Source organism: Zalophus californianus, chromosome 11, assembly GCF_009762305.2.
Source record: "Zalophus californianus isolate mZalCal1 chromosome 11, mZalCal1.pri.v2, whole genome shotgun sequence".
NCBI classification, from domain to species: Eukaryota; Metazoa; Chordata; class Mammalia; order Carnivora; family Otariidae; genus Zalophus; species Zalophus californianus.
The window spans coordinates 59919475-59933551 of record NC_045605.1 but is presented as its reverse complement, the minus strand read 5'-3'; the positions used below and the strand labels follow the sequence as shown (position 1 = coordinate 59933551).

General features: G+C 43.8%; 1 protein-coding gene across 5 annotated transcripts in view; it reads right to left on the bottom strand.

The window, feature by feature from the left end:
• STIM1 (stromal interaction molecule 1) overlaps positions 1–14077 on the bottom strand; it is a 192224-nt gene that overhangs the window by 90319 nt on the left and 87828 nt on the right. The window contains exon 1 of one of the 5 annotated variants that reach the window (XM_027578885.1): positions 13962–14064. The exons of the other annotated variants lie outside the window; for them this stretch is intronic. The gene's annotated coding sequence lies outside the window, so the exon portion shown is untranslated. Of the gene's footprint in view, positions 1–13961; positions 14065–14077 lie in introns of those variants that run through there. 5 annotated transcript variants of the gene reach the window in all.

Below are 14077 nucleotides of genomic sequence, written 5' to 3'. Positions count from 1 at the left end.
TATGCATATTTCCTGTTTCATCATACAGAACACTAAAGAGACATGTATTCATGTGATACAATTTAATAGACTTCATACATTTTTAGTTATATATTTTTTAAAAAATTCTTTTTTAAACAGAGCGCATGGAGGTGAGGAAAACAGTGACCACTGGCACAGTTTTGTGGCACTGCTTTGACTCCTGATAAGGAACCAACAGTTTTACCTAACTGCTTTCGTGCCATCAGTGCAAATGTAGACACGGTGAAAAAAAGCAAATAACATCTTAGCATTATTATTAAAATGTCTTTGACTTTTTGGACCCCTGAAAAGATCTTGGTGACCCCCAATGGTCTGCAGACCACACTTTGTTAATCACTGGCAGGCAAAACCACAGTCTTTCCCTCATGTCCCAATCTCCTCTTTCTCCAGGCAGAGCTAATCACCGACTGCTCTATGCTCCAAAGGACTTTATACATAACTCTGTTATATTAATTCTCATGCTCTGAGTTGTTCGCATGCCACATCCAGAAATGGGCAAGGACTAGGTTTGACTCACTCTATCCCCCAGGGCCTAGTATGGCCCCATCACGAACATCCACCATCAAGGAGGAAATCAGGAAATGCTGGCTGAATGAATGAATGCGTGCATGAATGGATTCATAACAAACTGTATCTCCCCCAAGGACAAGAGAATTCCTGAGTACAAGCGACCAACTCCCCCCCCCCCCCCACCAATATCCACCGTCCACCTGATGCCTCTTCTCTTTCAGCCAGTTTCTCCTCACTGAGCAGTAATTCATCCCCCCTGAGACCACATATCTGCAGGCGTGCAAAGCAGAGCCCCTGCAGCTGAGCCTGACCATGGATTGTCTGGTGTGAGACACAAGCCCAGAGGGAAAGAAGTGAGAAAAACAGCAGTCAAGGAAAAAGGTACAGATGAGGAATAGAGAAAGGCCCTGGTCAAACTGTTCCTTACCACTTGTCTGGCACCTGAACGGAATCTGGAAATTGCTGAATTTTGCCAGCAGGAGTGTCATCTGTTGTGAATCATTTCTCCACTTCACCTCCCACCCGACAAAGCAGGACCAGGAAGCTCTGCAGGAACTCTTGATGGGAGCAAAATCCACCCTTACCCTTAGAAAGGGCTCAAAAGACTGTTAAGAAAGAGCACCAGCCCTGGGAAGACTCAGATTCGACCAAGGACCCTGATATCCCAGAGATAAAACAGCACAGAACCTAGAATGAGGCTGAGGCTGGGGGTCTGGGGAGGGGAATGGGGTGGGAGGAAGAAGTACCATCTAAACAAAAATGTAAAGAATGAGAAGGGGGGGGTGCCTGGGTGGCTCAGTTGTTAAGCATCTGCCTTCGATTCAGATCATGATCCCAGGGTCCTGGGATCGAGCCCCGCATTGGGCTCCCTGCTCAGTGGGGAAGCCTGCTTCTCCCTCTCCCACTCCCCCTGCTTGTGTTCCCTCTCTTGCTGTGTCTCTCTCTGTCAAATAAATAAATAAAATCAAGAAAGAAAGAAAGAGAAAGAAAGAAAGAAAGAAAGAAAGAAAGAAAGAAAGAAAGAAAGAAAGAAAGAAAGAAAGAAAGAGAGAAGGGGAACTGGTTTGGGACCTGGAACTGGCAAAAAAAGGGCCCCCTTGGAACACAGCACATAGTAGGTCTAGCCACAGAGGAAAGAGGAGTCAGCTCCCTGGGGCTGAGTGAAATCCAGCCTCCTGAGGGATGTTCTTGCCCCTGTTAGAACATCATGTCCTCATATCCAAGCAGAGGCCCAGCTCTCCTCAGCAGGGGGGCAGGAATTCAGAAGAGCTTTCCTTATGGACAAAGTTGGCACTGGTTTCAGCTACCCAAGCAGCACTGAAACAAAAGACTTCCCATATCTCCCCCCAAGGAGAACACATCAAAAAATAACCCATACAACACCAAGAGTGAACCCTAAGGGAAACTATGAATTTTGGGTGATTAGGATGTATCCATGTGGGCTCATCCTTGGCAAAAAAATGTACCCCTCTGGTAAGTAACATTGGTAATGGGGTTAGCTAAGCATGTGTGGAGGCAGAGACTGTGTGGGAAATCTCTGTACCTCCCTCTGAATTTTGTTGTAAACCTAAAACTGCTCTTAAAAAAAAAAAAAAAAGCATAGTCTACCATATGTGTGTGATCAGTAAACGTTTTTATAATTCTTGCTAGCATACTTTAAAAAAAAATATTATATATGTTTATTATAATGCAAGATAACTATATTTTCACTCTAACCTGTGATCTGAATACTCCGGTAACAAGTTTTTTAATTCATATGAAATATAATTAAAGAAAGCCCTCAGTGGAAAAGAAAAAATTCACAGCCTTGACAATGTATAGGGCTTCAATGTGCAACATACTGAGAGATACACCTCTGATTTCCATGAGCATTCCTGACTTTGTACCTCTTCTGGCCTTACTTCAGTCGGCTTACAACTGCAGTTATTTGAGGGTATCTGAGGGCAGAGCTCATGTCTTTTTCATTTTTTCATAGCACCTACTACCACCTCACACATGATACACTTACTTGTTGATTTGCTTAGTGCCCATCTCCCTCCAACAGAAGTAAGGCTCACAAGAGCAGTGACTTTTTTGTTCCCTGCAGTAACCCCAGGGACTCAGACAGTGCTTGGCACACAGGAGGTATTCAATATAGATCTGCTAAATGAATGAACAAATCTTTCTTTTCCTGAGTGTGCAAAGAAAATGTCTCCTCCAGACCTGACTTTTAAATGATGAAGTTTTAAAGAATCTGCGTTCGGTCCAAGGCTCTCTTCTCTTCATACTACTCTCTCCCCTCACAGCTTTGATTACCATTTAAAGAAATCACTAGTCATTGCCAACTCCCCCAAAAAGCAAAATGATGTTTCTGCTGCAAGTTTCACTTGTGACCCTCAGAAACCCACAAAAGCCAACTACCTAAGTATCTCCACACAAGGATGTCTGACAGGAACACAAACGCATCATGTCTAAATCTAAACGTGTTAGTTTTCCCCAAACTTTCTACTTCTTCAGTTGCTTGTGTCAAAAACCTTCACATCTCACTCTCCCTCACTCCCCACTTCTAAACAAGCACCGATCCTAGTTCAAGACTCAACTATTCCAAATCCTCCTCCCCTCACAGGGAGATATTCTGAATACTTAACGAACCATCAGCAGGAACACTACCCATAGGCAATGCAAGTGCATACCAGCTGATTGATTATCTGTCCAAGTGAACTCCCTACTCAAAACCCTTCAAGGGGCGCCTGGGTGGCTCAGTCGTTAAGTGTCTGCCTTCTGCTCAGGTCATGATCCCAGGGTTCTGGGATCAAGCCCCTCGTCGGGCTCCCTGCTCAGTAGGGAGCCTGCTTCTCCCTCTGCCTCTGCTGCTCCCCCTGCTTGCTCTCTCTCTCTCTCTGACAAATAAATAAATAAAATCTTAAAAAAAAAAAACCTTCAAAAGCTTTTCATTACTCTTAAGATGAAGTTAAAATTTCTTAAAGTGGCCTGCAAGGCCCAGAAGGATTTGTCACCTGCCACCTTTCTGGTCTCATGTCCAGCAACTCCCGTAGCTTTGTGCTATCCTTTGAGGCTCCAAGTTTCTCCCCTCCTTTCCACATATAGCATGTCGGTTCTCAACTCCAGCTGCATATTAGACTCACTTAGGGAGCACTGATGTCGCTGATGCCCAAGCCCCATCCCAGACCAGTTAAATCGGTATCTCTATGGGTGAGACCTAGGTATGGGTTTGGTTTGATGGGGGGTTTTGCTTTTTTGTTTTTCCTTGAGACGTAACATACATACAGCGAAGTGTATAAATAAACATATAGATCAACCAACTTTTACATGCGTATATATCTAAGTAACTACCACCAAAATTAAGAAATAAAACATTCCCAACACTCTAGGAAGACTTCCTCCCTCTTGCCCCTTTCCAATCAATACTACCACGACCACGATCTCACCCCACCCCATAATAGTAACTACTCTTCTGACTTTTATCACCATACATGAGTTTTGCCTTTTCTTGACATTTATAAAAATAGAGCATGGATATTTCTTAAGACAGAATTGTATACAATAAAATGTCTCCATTTTAAGTGTACAGTTCAGTGTGTTTGACAAACATATGCACTTGTATAACCACCACCCCAATCGAGATATAGAACATTTCCATCACCCCAAAATGTTCCCACTTGGTACTTCACTGCCAAACCTCATCTGCCACCCCACATAACCACTGATCTGATTTCTATCATTATAAATTAGTTTTGCTTGCTCTAGGACTTCAAAGAAATATCACCAGTATGTACTCTTTTGTGTCTGGTGGCTTTTGCTCAGCATTCAAAAGCTTCAACCGTGTTGTCACATGAATCAGTTTTCTCCATGTTATCACTGAGTAACATTCCACTGAATGAAGAGACCAAAATTTGTTTATCCATCCACAAGTTTTTAGCTATCACAAATAAAGTGCTATGAACATTCATGTACAAGTCTTTGTGTGGACATGTTTTCATTTTTCTTGAGTGAAAATGAATTTTTCATCCTGAGTTCCAGTAGAAGTGGAACCTCTGGGTTATATGACAGATTTGTTTAGTATGTTTAACTTCTTTTTTTTACGACTTTTATTTCTCTATTTGAGAGAGAGAGCACATGGTGGGGGGGGAGTCAGAGGGAGAAGCAGACTCCCCCCGCTGCGGGGCTCCGATCCTGGGACTCCAGGATCATGACCTGAGCCGAAGGCAGATGTTTAACCGACTGAGCCACCCAGGCACCCCTTTAGTATGTTTAACTTTTTAAGTGCCAAGATGTTTTCCAAAGTAGTTGTATCGCTTGGTACTCTCCCCAGGAAGAACGAGTATGAAGCACCAGCCCAGCTGCTTCATATACTCTCTTATACCTGGTGATGCTAATGTGCAACCCAGGGTGAGAATAACCTAGAATTCCTATTTACCCAAAGGATACAAAAATACAGATTCGAAGGTATTTTTATAAAATATATAAATGTTTATATCAGCATTATCAACAATAGCCAAACTATGGAAAGAGCCCAAGTGTCCATCAACTGGTGAGTGGATAAAGAAGATGTGATATATGATGAGGGAGCAGAAGGCAAGCTGAGGACAAAGCACAAGCTGACACCCCACAACACCCCCCGCCCAGCTGGGATATGTGTGACATTCCTCAGGTACTCTCGGCTGCCCTAAAGCTAAGGGAAGGGAAAACAAATGGGTAACTGACATAGATCACAGTCCTGCAGGACAAGAGTCTCCATCAGTTTACAGATGTCTTAGTGATTTACAAGGAAAAAGCATTCTCATCAATAGCCTAACTTTCAGAAACCCATAGACTCGATTTCCGGGAGCCCTAACATCACTCTCTCCTCCACAGTGCTGTAGAAAACAAAGGTAGAGGGAATGTAAATAAAATAAAATTTCCTTATAACCGGCAGCCCATTGACAAATACTGGAGGCAGGCAGAGTATGACATTCTTCCGGAAAGTCCCAACTGTCTTAAAGTTAATGCCTTACTAGAAGGAAAAACCATCTTAACTTGACAATAGCCAGGCCTCCAGCATCCTGTGAGTCTTCTTTAGCATATGAAAGTTCTTTTGGACACCCCTTTGCCCCTACCTCCCCCCACTCCCAAGTATATAATCAGCCACCCCTCACAACCCCAGCGCAGCAGCTCTTTCTGCCCACGGGTCCTGTCCCTGCGCTTGAATAAAATCACCTTTTTTGCACCAAAGATGCCTCAAGAATTCTTTCTTGGCCATTGACTCTGGAGCTCATCAACATTCCAAAACTACATCAGTATATACACACACAATGGAATATTACTCGGCCAGCAAAAAGAATGAACTCTTGCCATTCACAAAGACGTGGATGGATCTAGAGAGTATTATGCTAAGGGAAACAAGTCCATCAGAGAAAGACAAATACCATATGATTTCACTCATATGTGGAATTTGAAAAACAAAACAGATGAACATATGGGAGGGGTTTGGGGGGGAACAAACCATAAAAGACTCTTAAAGATAGAACAAACCGAGGGTTGATGGAGGGAGGTGGGTGGGGGATGGGTCAGATGGTGATGGGCATTAAGGAGAGCACTTGTTGTGTTGAGCACTAGGTGTTGTACGTAAGTGATGAATCACTGAATTCTACTCCTGAAACCAATATTGCTCTGTAAGTTAACTAACTTGAATTTAAATAAAAATTTGAAGGAAAAGAAAAAAAGAATAACCTAGAATTCCTTTTGTATGGAAGCCTCCTCATTCTTTCTTGATCTGCAGACTCTGATTCATACTGTTGGTCTGAACTTAAACACTTTTCCTTCAAAGAATCTTCCTTGATCAACTTCCCTGCCAAACTGGTTTAGGCCCACATTATACATTCTCTAAAGCACCCTATATTTTTTATTGATAACCCTTTTCACAATTATAATTATTTGTGTGATAATTTGCTTAATATCTTTCTTCTCCACTAACCTGTAAGTTCCACAGTGGCAGGAACCATGGCTGCCTTCAGGGCTGAATCCTGGCTTCGAGCCAACACCCAGCACCTAGCAAAGTCCCTAGCACAACAGCTGGGCTCCAGTGAATATTCACTGAGTGAACAAATGAATGCCCACAAGAACTCAGTTGATGAAAGAGCAAGTTGACACAGAGATGAACAGACGTAGTCCTTGCCCACAGAAAGTACGAGACTGAGCACAGTATATGAATCACAAAGACACAAAATAGAATACGGTCAAACACAAGAGACCAGAGCACCGGGAGATACCACCATCTGAACAGGAAGAAGACAGCAGGAGTAGAAGGAAGGGAGGGCATCCCAGAATAGGAAGCCCCAGAGCAAGGAGCACAGCATCTCACCCAGATTCATTTGTAAAAGAACCCAAAGTCAAAGGGTACTTTTTACCATCTTGCAAAAATTCTTGGCATACCATGGGAGTAATGGATGTTGAGATCTCCACTGTACTCTGACTCTTAGCGGCAGAGTTAGAAGGGCTTTGGAGGCAGCAAGGACCACCACCCACCTTAAAACTGGAGGAGGAGACTGGGGCTATGAAAGGGGAGGTTGGTCAGCAAAATAGTGGCAGAACCAGATTAGAAGTCTCACTAACTTCCTATGCCATGTCCTGTGGCAAGGCTATCTGGTGGGGAGCTCCAGATGAGTCTGTGCAAGAGGGCTCCCTAGAACTACTAACCCTGGGCACCTGGGTGGCTCAGTTGGTTAAGCGACTGCCTTCGGCTCAGGTCATGATCCTGGAGTCCCAGGATCGAGTCTTGCATTGGGCTCCCTGCTCAGCAGGGAGTCTGCTTCTCCCTCTGACCCTCCACCCTCTCGTGCTCTCTCTCAAATAAATAAATAAAATCTTTAAAAAAAGAAGAAGAAGAAGAAGAAGAACTACTAACCCTTACTCTCCAAGACCCACAAATAGGGACAAGTTCCAATACGTTCTGCTCATCTACCGAGGGCCAACACAGAAGTCCTAACTGGTCTTGTACCATTCCCCAAGCAGGGTAACATAGCATTCTTGGTTTTGCCCTAACTTCTTTAGTGTCCAACACTAACTAGAGACCGCTTCCTTATTAAGACTTAGAAACAAAGTTAAAAAGACACTAGGGAAGGAATACTGAATCCCTAGTACACTCTGCGGGGAGAAACAAAAAGAGCAAAAGAATATGCTTCTGTTTAATCATATGGAACATAATCATCTGCTAGGACGAGACGAATTCTTCAGCCCTCTCTCCACCCAGCCAGCCCATCGTGTCTCATTTCTACCTTCATCCTCTCTGTATTCTTTTCTTCAAATATTGGTTTCACAAGAAGCTTCCTTCCCAAAGAAGGTGGCTGATCCCTAAAATTAGTCCCCACCAAGCAGGCCAGGACCTCAGGAACCCAGGCTTCTGGTGCAGGGGCCTTCTAGCTGTTCTGACTCCCCTCCTCCCACGTCTCCTGCAGGGCTTTGGACTCAGACTGTTAAGGGGGTGGACCAATCTGCCTGCCCTTTAATTTTTAGAACCTTTCTGACTAAATTAAAAGTTTCTGAGCCCCTGGTGGCGCCTGGGTGGCTCAGTCGTTTAAGCGTCTGCCTTCGGCTCAGGTCATGATCCCAGCGTCCTGGGATTGAGCCCCGCATCGGGCTCCCTGCTCAGCGGGAAGCCTGCTTCTCCCTCTCCCACTCCCCCTGCTTATTGTCCCTCTCTCGCTGTGTCTCTCTCTGTCAAATAAATAAACAAAATCTTTAAAAAAAAAAAAAAAAAGTTTCTGAGCCCCAGTTCAGGATTCACATGCTACCACTTCAATGCTGATTTCTGACTTTCAAACACCTAATTGCTGACATTGAGCTAGTTAGCCAAACTAACCAAAGGCACCAGGAATGTGAAAAGAAGTAAGATACACTTCTCGGGCCTCCAGGGTCCCCCCACCCCTGCCCCTCAATGATTAAAATACATACTGAATTACAGAAGTGGTAGTTGCAGGTCTTTAAATTTCAACCTTCCTATACTCTGAGGGCTCCTAAGGATTTTCTTATTTGAAAAATCAGTAAAGTCCTTGGAAAAACAGTCAAGCCCTGTGTTAGTCACTCACTTGTCAGTTGTCTATTCTCTGCTTTACCTGTGAGTCTTATCTTCCCAACTACAGATGAGTCTGATTTTTCTGGTGTTCCCCTGTGTCTGGCAGAGCCCCGGGCAACACAAGACCTGGTCTAGGACAACTGAAAGCTGCTTATTGGTTTTGAAGATTTGCTTTCTCAGCTTTGGGGTCCCACATACCACAGGTCTTTACATTCTGAAGGTATCTGTGCTAAGAAGCATGACAGCCCCAGAGAAATTAAATCAACACACACTTGTTCAAAAGTTGCCCCAAATTCTCTGACCTGGCACCTGACCCAAACATTCCTGCATCCCGGCCAGCACTTGTCAGGGTCTGAGATAGCCAAAAAAATAATTACAAACAACTCAAAACAGATTTCTGCTGGGAAAAGTTTTGTACAAGTGCTGGGATGGGCCCCCAAGAACTTGCCCAGATAAGGACATTGCACAGTGCCCAGGGGAGGTGTCCAACCCATTTAGTGGACCCTCTAGGATTACACCCTTCTGGTTCAGAAGTGGACCTGGCTCCCAACAATCAGTCCTGATCACAGTGGCCCCAAGAGCACAGTGACAAATGCCTGGGTGAGCCAGGCACACCACTACGTGGGGTGAAACCAATGTGGATGCCAGGTTTCCTCGCAGCAGGAGGTCATCCTCCAGCCGTCCCAGGCCCACTGCTGGCTGGCCTACCAGAGAACACATTCCTGGGCTCCCAAAGAGACCAGACCCAGGAAAGAGCTTCTCACCATCTTCCTGCCCCACATAAGCCTCCACTCAAACTATACGAAGGAGATAACTGGCCCCCTTTCTTCTTTTCTTGAGAGAAGATAACCAAGAACATCTACTGAAAAACCTTGCAGTCAGGATGATCATTCCAAAAACTGGGTTTGCAGCCTTTCCTCACAGGATGGCGATGGCAGTTCTCAGCTATGGTAATGGCATCTCCCCAGAAGGGGGACTGACTATCCAGAACAAGCTCAGGCTCCCCAGCCCTGCTCCCACATGCAAATGAGCCTGATGTGATTTCTGAGGAAAAGCCTCTATGGCCAAGCAGGCTCCAGCTCACAGAGAACTGAGTGCAGGTCTCCATGTACTTTGCCTGGGTTACTACGGTTTCCTCAGTGATCTCCCTGTCTCTGCTCATTTCTCTCAAACTCATTCTCTACTAAAGCAGTTAGTATAATTTTTCTAAAATTCAAATCTGACCACACTACTCTCCTGAATAAAATCCTTCACAGGTTCACATTAAAAAATCTGCACACAGGGGCACCTGGGTGGCTCAGTGAGTTAAGCGTGTCTTCATTTTGGCTCAGGTTGAGATCTCAGGGTTGTGAGATCGAGCCCTGCATCCGGATCCGTGCTCAGTGGGGAGTCTGCTTGAGATTCTCTCTCTCCCTCTCCCCCTCCCCCTGCTTGCACACGCTCGCTCTCTCTCTCTCTCTCAAATAAATAAATAAATCTTTAAAAAAAAAAAAACAAACAGTATACAAATGTTCGTGTAAACTTTATGTGTAATAGCCCAAACTGGGATCAGTCCATGTGTCTTTCAACAGGTGAATGGTTATATACATTATACACAATGGAGTACTACTCAGCAATACAAAGGAATGAAGTCATGATACATACAATCACTTAGATGATTTTCCAGGGTATTATGGCTGAACAAAAAAGCCAATTCCAGAAAGTTACAAACTCTATGACTCCAATTATACAACATTTTCGAAAGGTCAAAACTTTAGAAACAGAGGACAGAGGGGTTAGGAACAGGGAAGAGGTGGGAGAGAAAGGTGTGGTTATAAAGGGGTAACATGGAGGTTACTTATGGTGTTGGAATACAATTTACACACACACATACACACAACCAGTACAAATAAAACTGAGGAAATCTAAACAAGATTGGCAGGTTGTGTTAACATCAATATTCTGGTTATAATATTATACTACAGTCTGTCAAAATGTTACTGTGGGGAAAACTGTGAAGTTTCCCAATGATCTCACTGTATTATTTTTTTTCAACTGTGTGTCAATCTACAATTATCTCAATAAATATTCTAATTTAAAGAAAAAAGTCCTTTGCAGAGCCCCCAAACACCTACAACAGTAATTCCTAACTTTTTTTCAGTGAGGAATTCCAAAAGCTCCATATAATAATAGTTATACTTTTTTGGGCACCTGGGTGGCTCAGTTGGTTAAGCGTCTGCCTTCAGCTCAGGTCATGATCCCAGGGTCCTGGGATCGAGCCCCATGCCGGGCTCTCTGCTCAGCAGACAGTCTGCTTCTCACTCTCGCTCTCGCTCTCGCTCTCTCAAATAAATAAAATCTTTAAAAATAACAAGAGTTATACTTTTAGTATCTACAGATTGAAAAATAATTGGGAAAATAATATGAATTCATGAAACACCCTTCAAGGACCCCCTTCAGTTTCAAATCCTCAAGTTGGAAACCACTGGCCTGTATACTGAATATAATGTAGCAAAGGATACAGGCTCTTCAAGCAGTGGCCCCTAGCAGGTCCTCTAGCCTTATCCCATACCACTCAACTCACACACACCTCACACTCCTACCACACTAAACTACTTTCAGTTCCATAAATATGCAAGACTCACTTTGTGGCTTTGTACATGATGTTCCCTCTGCCTACAATATCCTTGCCCCATTTTACACCTGACTAATTCCTACTCAAGTTTCAAGATTCTACTCAGGCTTTTTCTAATTCCTCTAGGAAGTATTCTCTACACTGACTCCTTGGGTTATATTAGGAGCCCCTCTTCTGTGCCCTCATGGCCCCTGTGCTTCTCTCTATCACAACTTAGACCAACGAACCTCTGTATGCCTCCATTTCATTACCTATAAAATAAGAAGAAAACAGTATCTACCTCATACAGTTTTAGGAATGAAATGAGTTAATACATATAAAGTACTTCAAATAGAGCATGGCACACAGTAAGCATTCGATTACTACCAAGTTGTTTTTATTGTCATCGTCTGTCTAACCATTACACTGGAAGATCCAAGCAGGAACAATACTTGCATCCATCTCTGGTCTGGCCTACAGTAGGTGCTTGGTAAATAACTGGGAAAAGAATTAAGGGATTTAAGGCTGGTGGTGTAAGGAGGTTGAATCTAAGTCAGTGGTAGAACCGGAGATCTAGAGAATTGAGAAGTACTGCTAAGAGCAAGAGGTAAGTACAGTAGGAGCCAGGAATAAGATAGTCATCTCTCAAAGATAAGCACAAAACGACTCTTACAGATTACTAAGAACTTGGGTGAAGAAACATAAATGAGAACTGCTAAATTATACATATCTTCTGAACTAGCTGAAGCCATACTCAATTATTATGCAGAGCTCTTTTGATTTGTCATTATAACCTGTTAATTTTGAGCTGAAAAAGCTGTTTCACCTTTTGGAGGCACTGTTTCTTCAGCTGTAAAATGTGACATAATAACATAATTTCCTAAGTATTTAAGATTATGAAAGCAAACTACCCAGCCCATTGGTTAAAGTAAAACTAGTTTGTTCTGAATAAATGTTATGTCATCCCCTTGCCTTTAAATTTTCTTTCTCTTAAAAAATGTAAAAAGAAAAAGGGTAAGTCCCTTGGATAATAACAGCCTAGATGGAGAGAGGGAAGAGACGAATGTGAAGGGGACCTATACAAAGCACTAGGACTTGGGGAAGGGTAGATGGGTACCTAAAATTACTCTCCCCCCCAACTCCTCGTGGTCAGAACTTGCTGGCCCTTCAAGGCTCAGGGAAAGTCCTATTCCCACCAGCCTTCTTTAACCATTCCAGGCCCTATGAGTCTCCCCTCTGAGGCCACGGCACTGAGCCCAGCCTGGTTCAGGCACCACCTCACGAGGTCACTTCCAATCATAATTGGACTCTGTCCCCAGCTGGCCTGTTAGCTCCTCGGCAGTGGGACCTGAGTGTTCTCCTGCTATCTCCACAAGAACAGAATTAAGTACCTTGTTACTGTCTAAGGGAGAAAGGGGGGGATGAACAAGTCAAGAACTATGTTGGGACTTGTACCTACATTGTCTCTTTTACAAATCTGTAAAGTCAGTATTTTGATTATCCCTAATATAAGATGAGGAAACTGAGGCCCAGATATGCTAAGTGACTTGCTCAAGTCATATAAATAGTAAAAGAAAGGCTGGAACTGGGATACTGTCCATCTCCAGAGTCTCGATAAGAAGAAATGCATACTGGGCGCCTGGGTGGCTCAGTTGGTTAAGTGACTGCCTTCGGCTCAGGTCATGATCCTGGAGTCCCGGGATCGAGTCCTGCATTGGGCTCTGTGCTCAGCGAGGAGCCTGCTTCTCCCTCTAACCCTCCCCCCTCTCATGTACTCTCATTCTCGCTCCCTCAAATAAATAAATAAATCTTTAAAAAAAAAAAAGAGGATAAATGCATACTGGTTACCAAATATATAGCTGATTTGTTGGGCAATTTGGTCACACCAGCTCCGCACCTCAACTCTTCTCTGCTGCCAGTCTGGGCCTGAGATAGCTATTTGACTTCTTTTCTTCCTCTTATTTTGTCCCAAACGCAAAGGGAGCTACCCTGGGTCCCTTCCACAGTGGTGTATGTGGAAGAAACAGGCTAAAAAGAGGGCCATGCCAGGGGAATAGAAGGGAGGCAAGTATTAATATCCTACAATAGCAGAGCTAGTTAAACCCTCTTGTTTTACAGATAAGGACACTTAACTCTGAGAAGGCAGGTAACTTGCCTAAGGTGACACAGGTGAGTGGAGACTGAAACCTTGTCCCCCAAACTCCCAAACTGGTGCTCATTTTGGTCTACCCGGCACAAGGCCATGGAGAACTAGAGTATGGCCTGTCAGGCTTGTCACTGAGCAAAAAACCCAAATGCTGTAAACACAGGAAATGGGCTGGGATGAGGTTCAGAAGGAGCAGCAACTTTTGCCAAGTTAGAAGTGTTGAAGGGTTTCCTGTCCACAGCTGTTAACTGTCACAGAAATGCTCCAGAAAGCAATACAAGGTAGAAAGGGGAAAAAAAAGAGAGAGAGAGAGAGAGAGAGAATGAAGAGAAAATATTTAGGCCCAGAAGTGACTTTATAAATTATTCAGCCCAACCTACTTAATTTTACAGATGAAGAAGCTAAGACTCCCCAAAAAAAGAAAAATGACTTGTCCAAATTCACACTCCAAATTTAAGGACCCTTAGAAACCACTTACTCGGTTCAAATCCTTCATTTTAGGGATGAGAAGCCTGAGACCCAGAGAGGGAAAGAGCCTTGCCCAAGGTCACAGGGCTAGAGAGGCGAATCGAGACTGGCACTGAGCTCTCTTCTACCTCACAGACCTGTGTGGTTAGAGGGAGCCCCCTGAAGTGACTTACCTCAGACACAGCTATGTTGACCATGGAGAGAGTACAACAGGTCAGGAAACCAAAAATAAGCAGGATATATACCAACTAATGAAGAATAACAAGGACCAAACACAGCAAGCTTATAA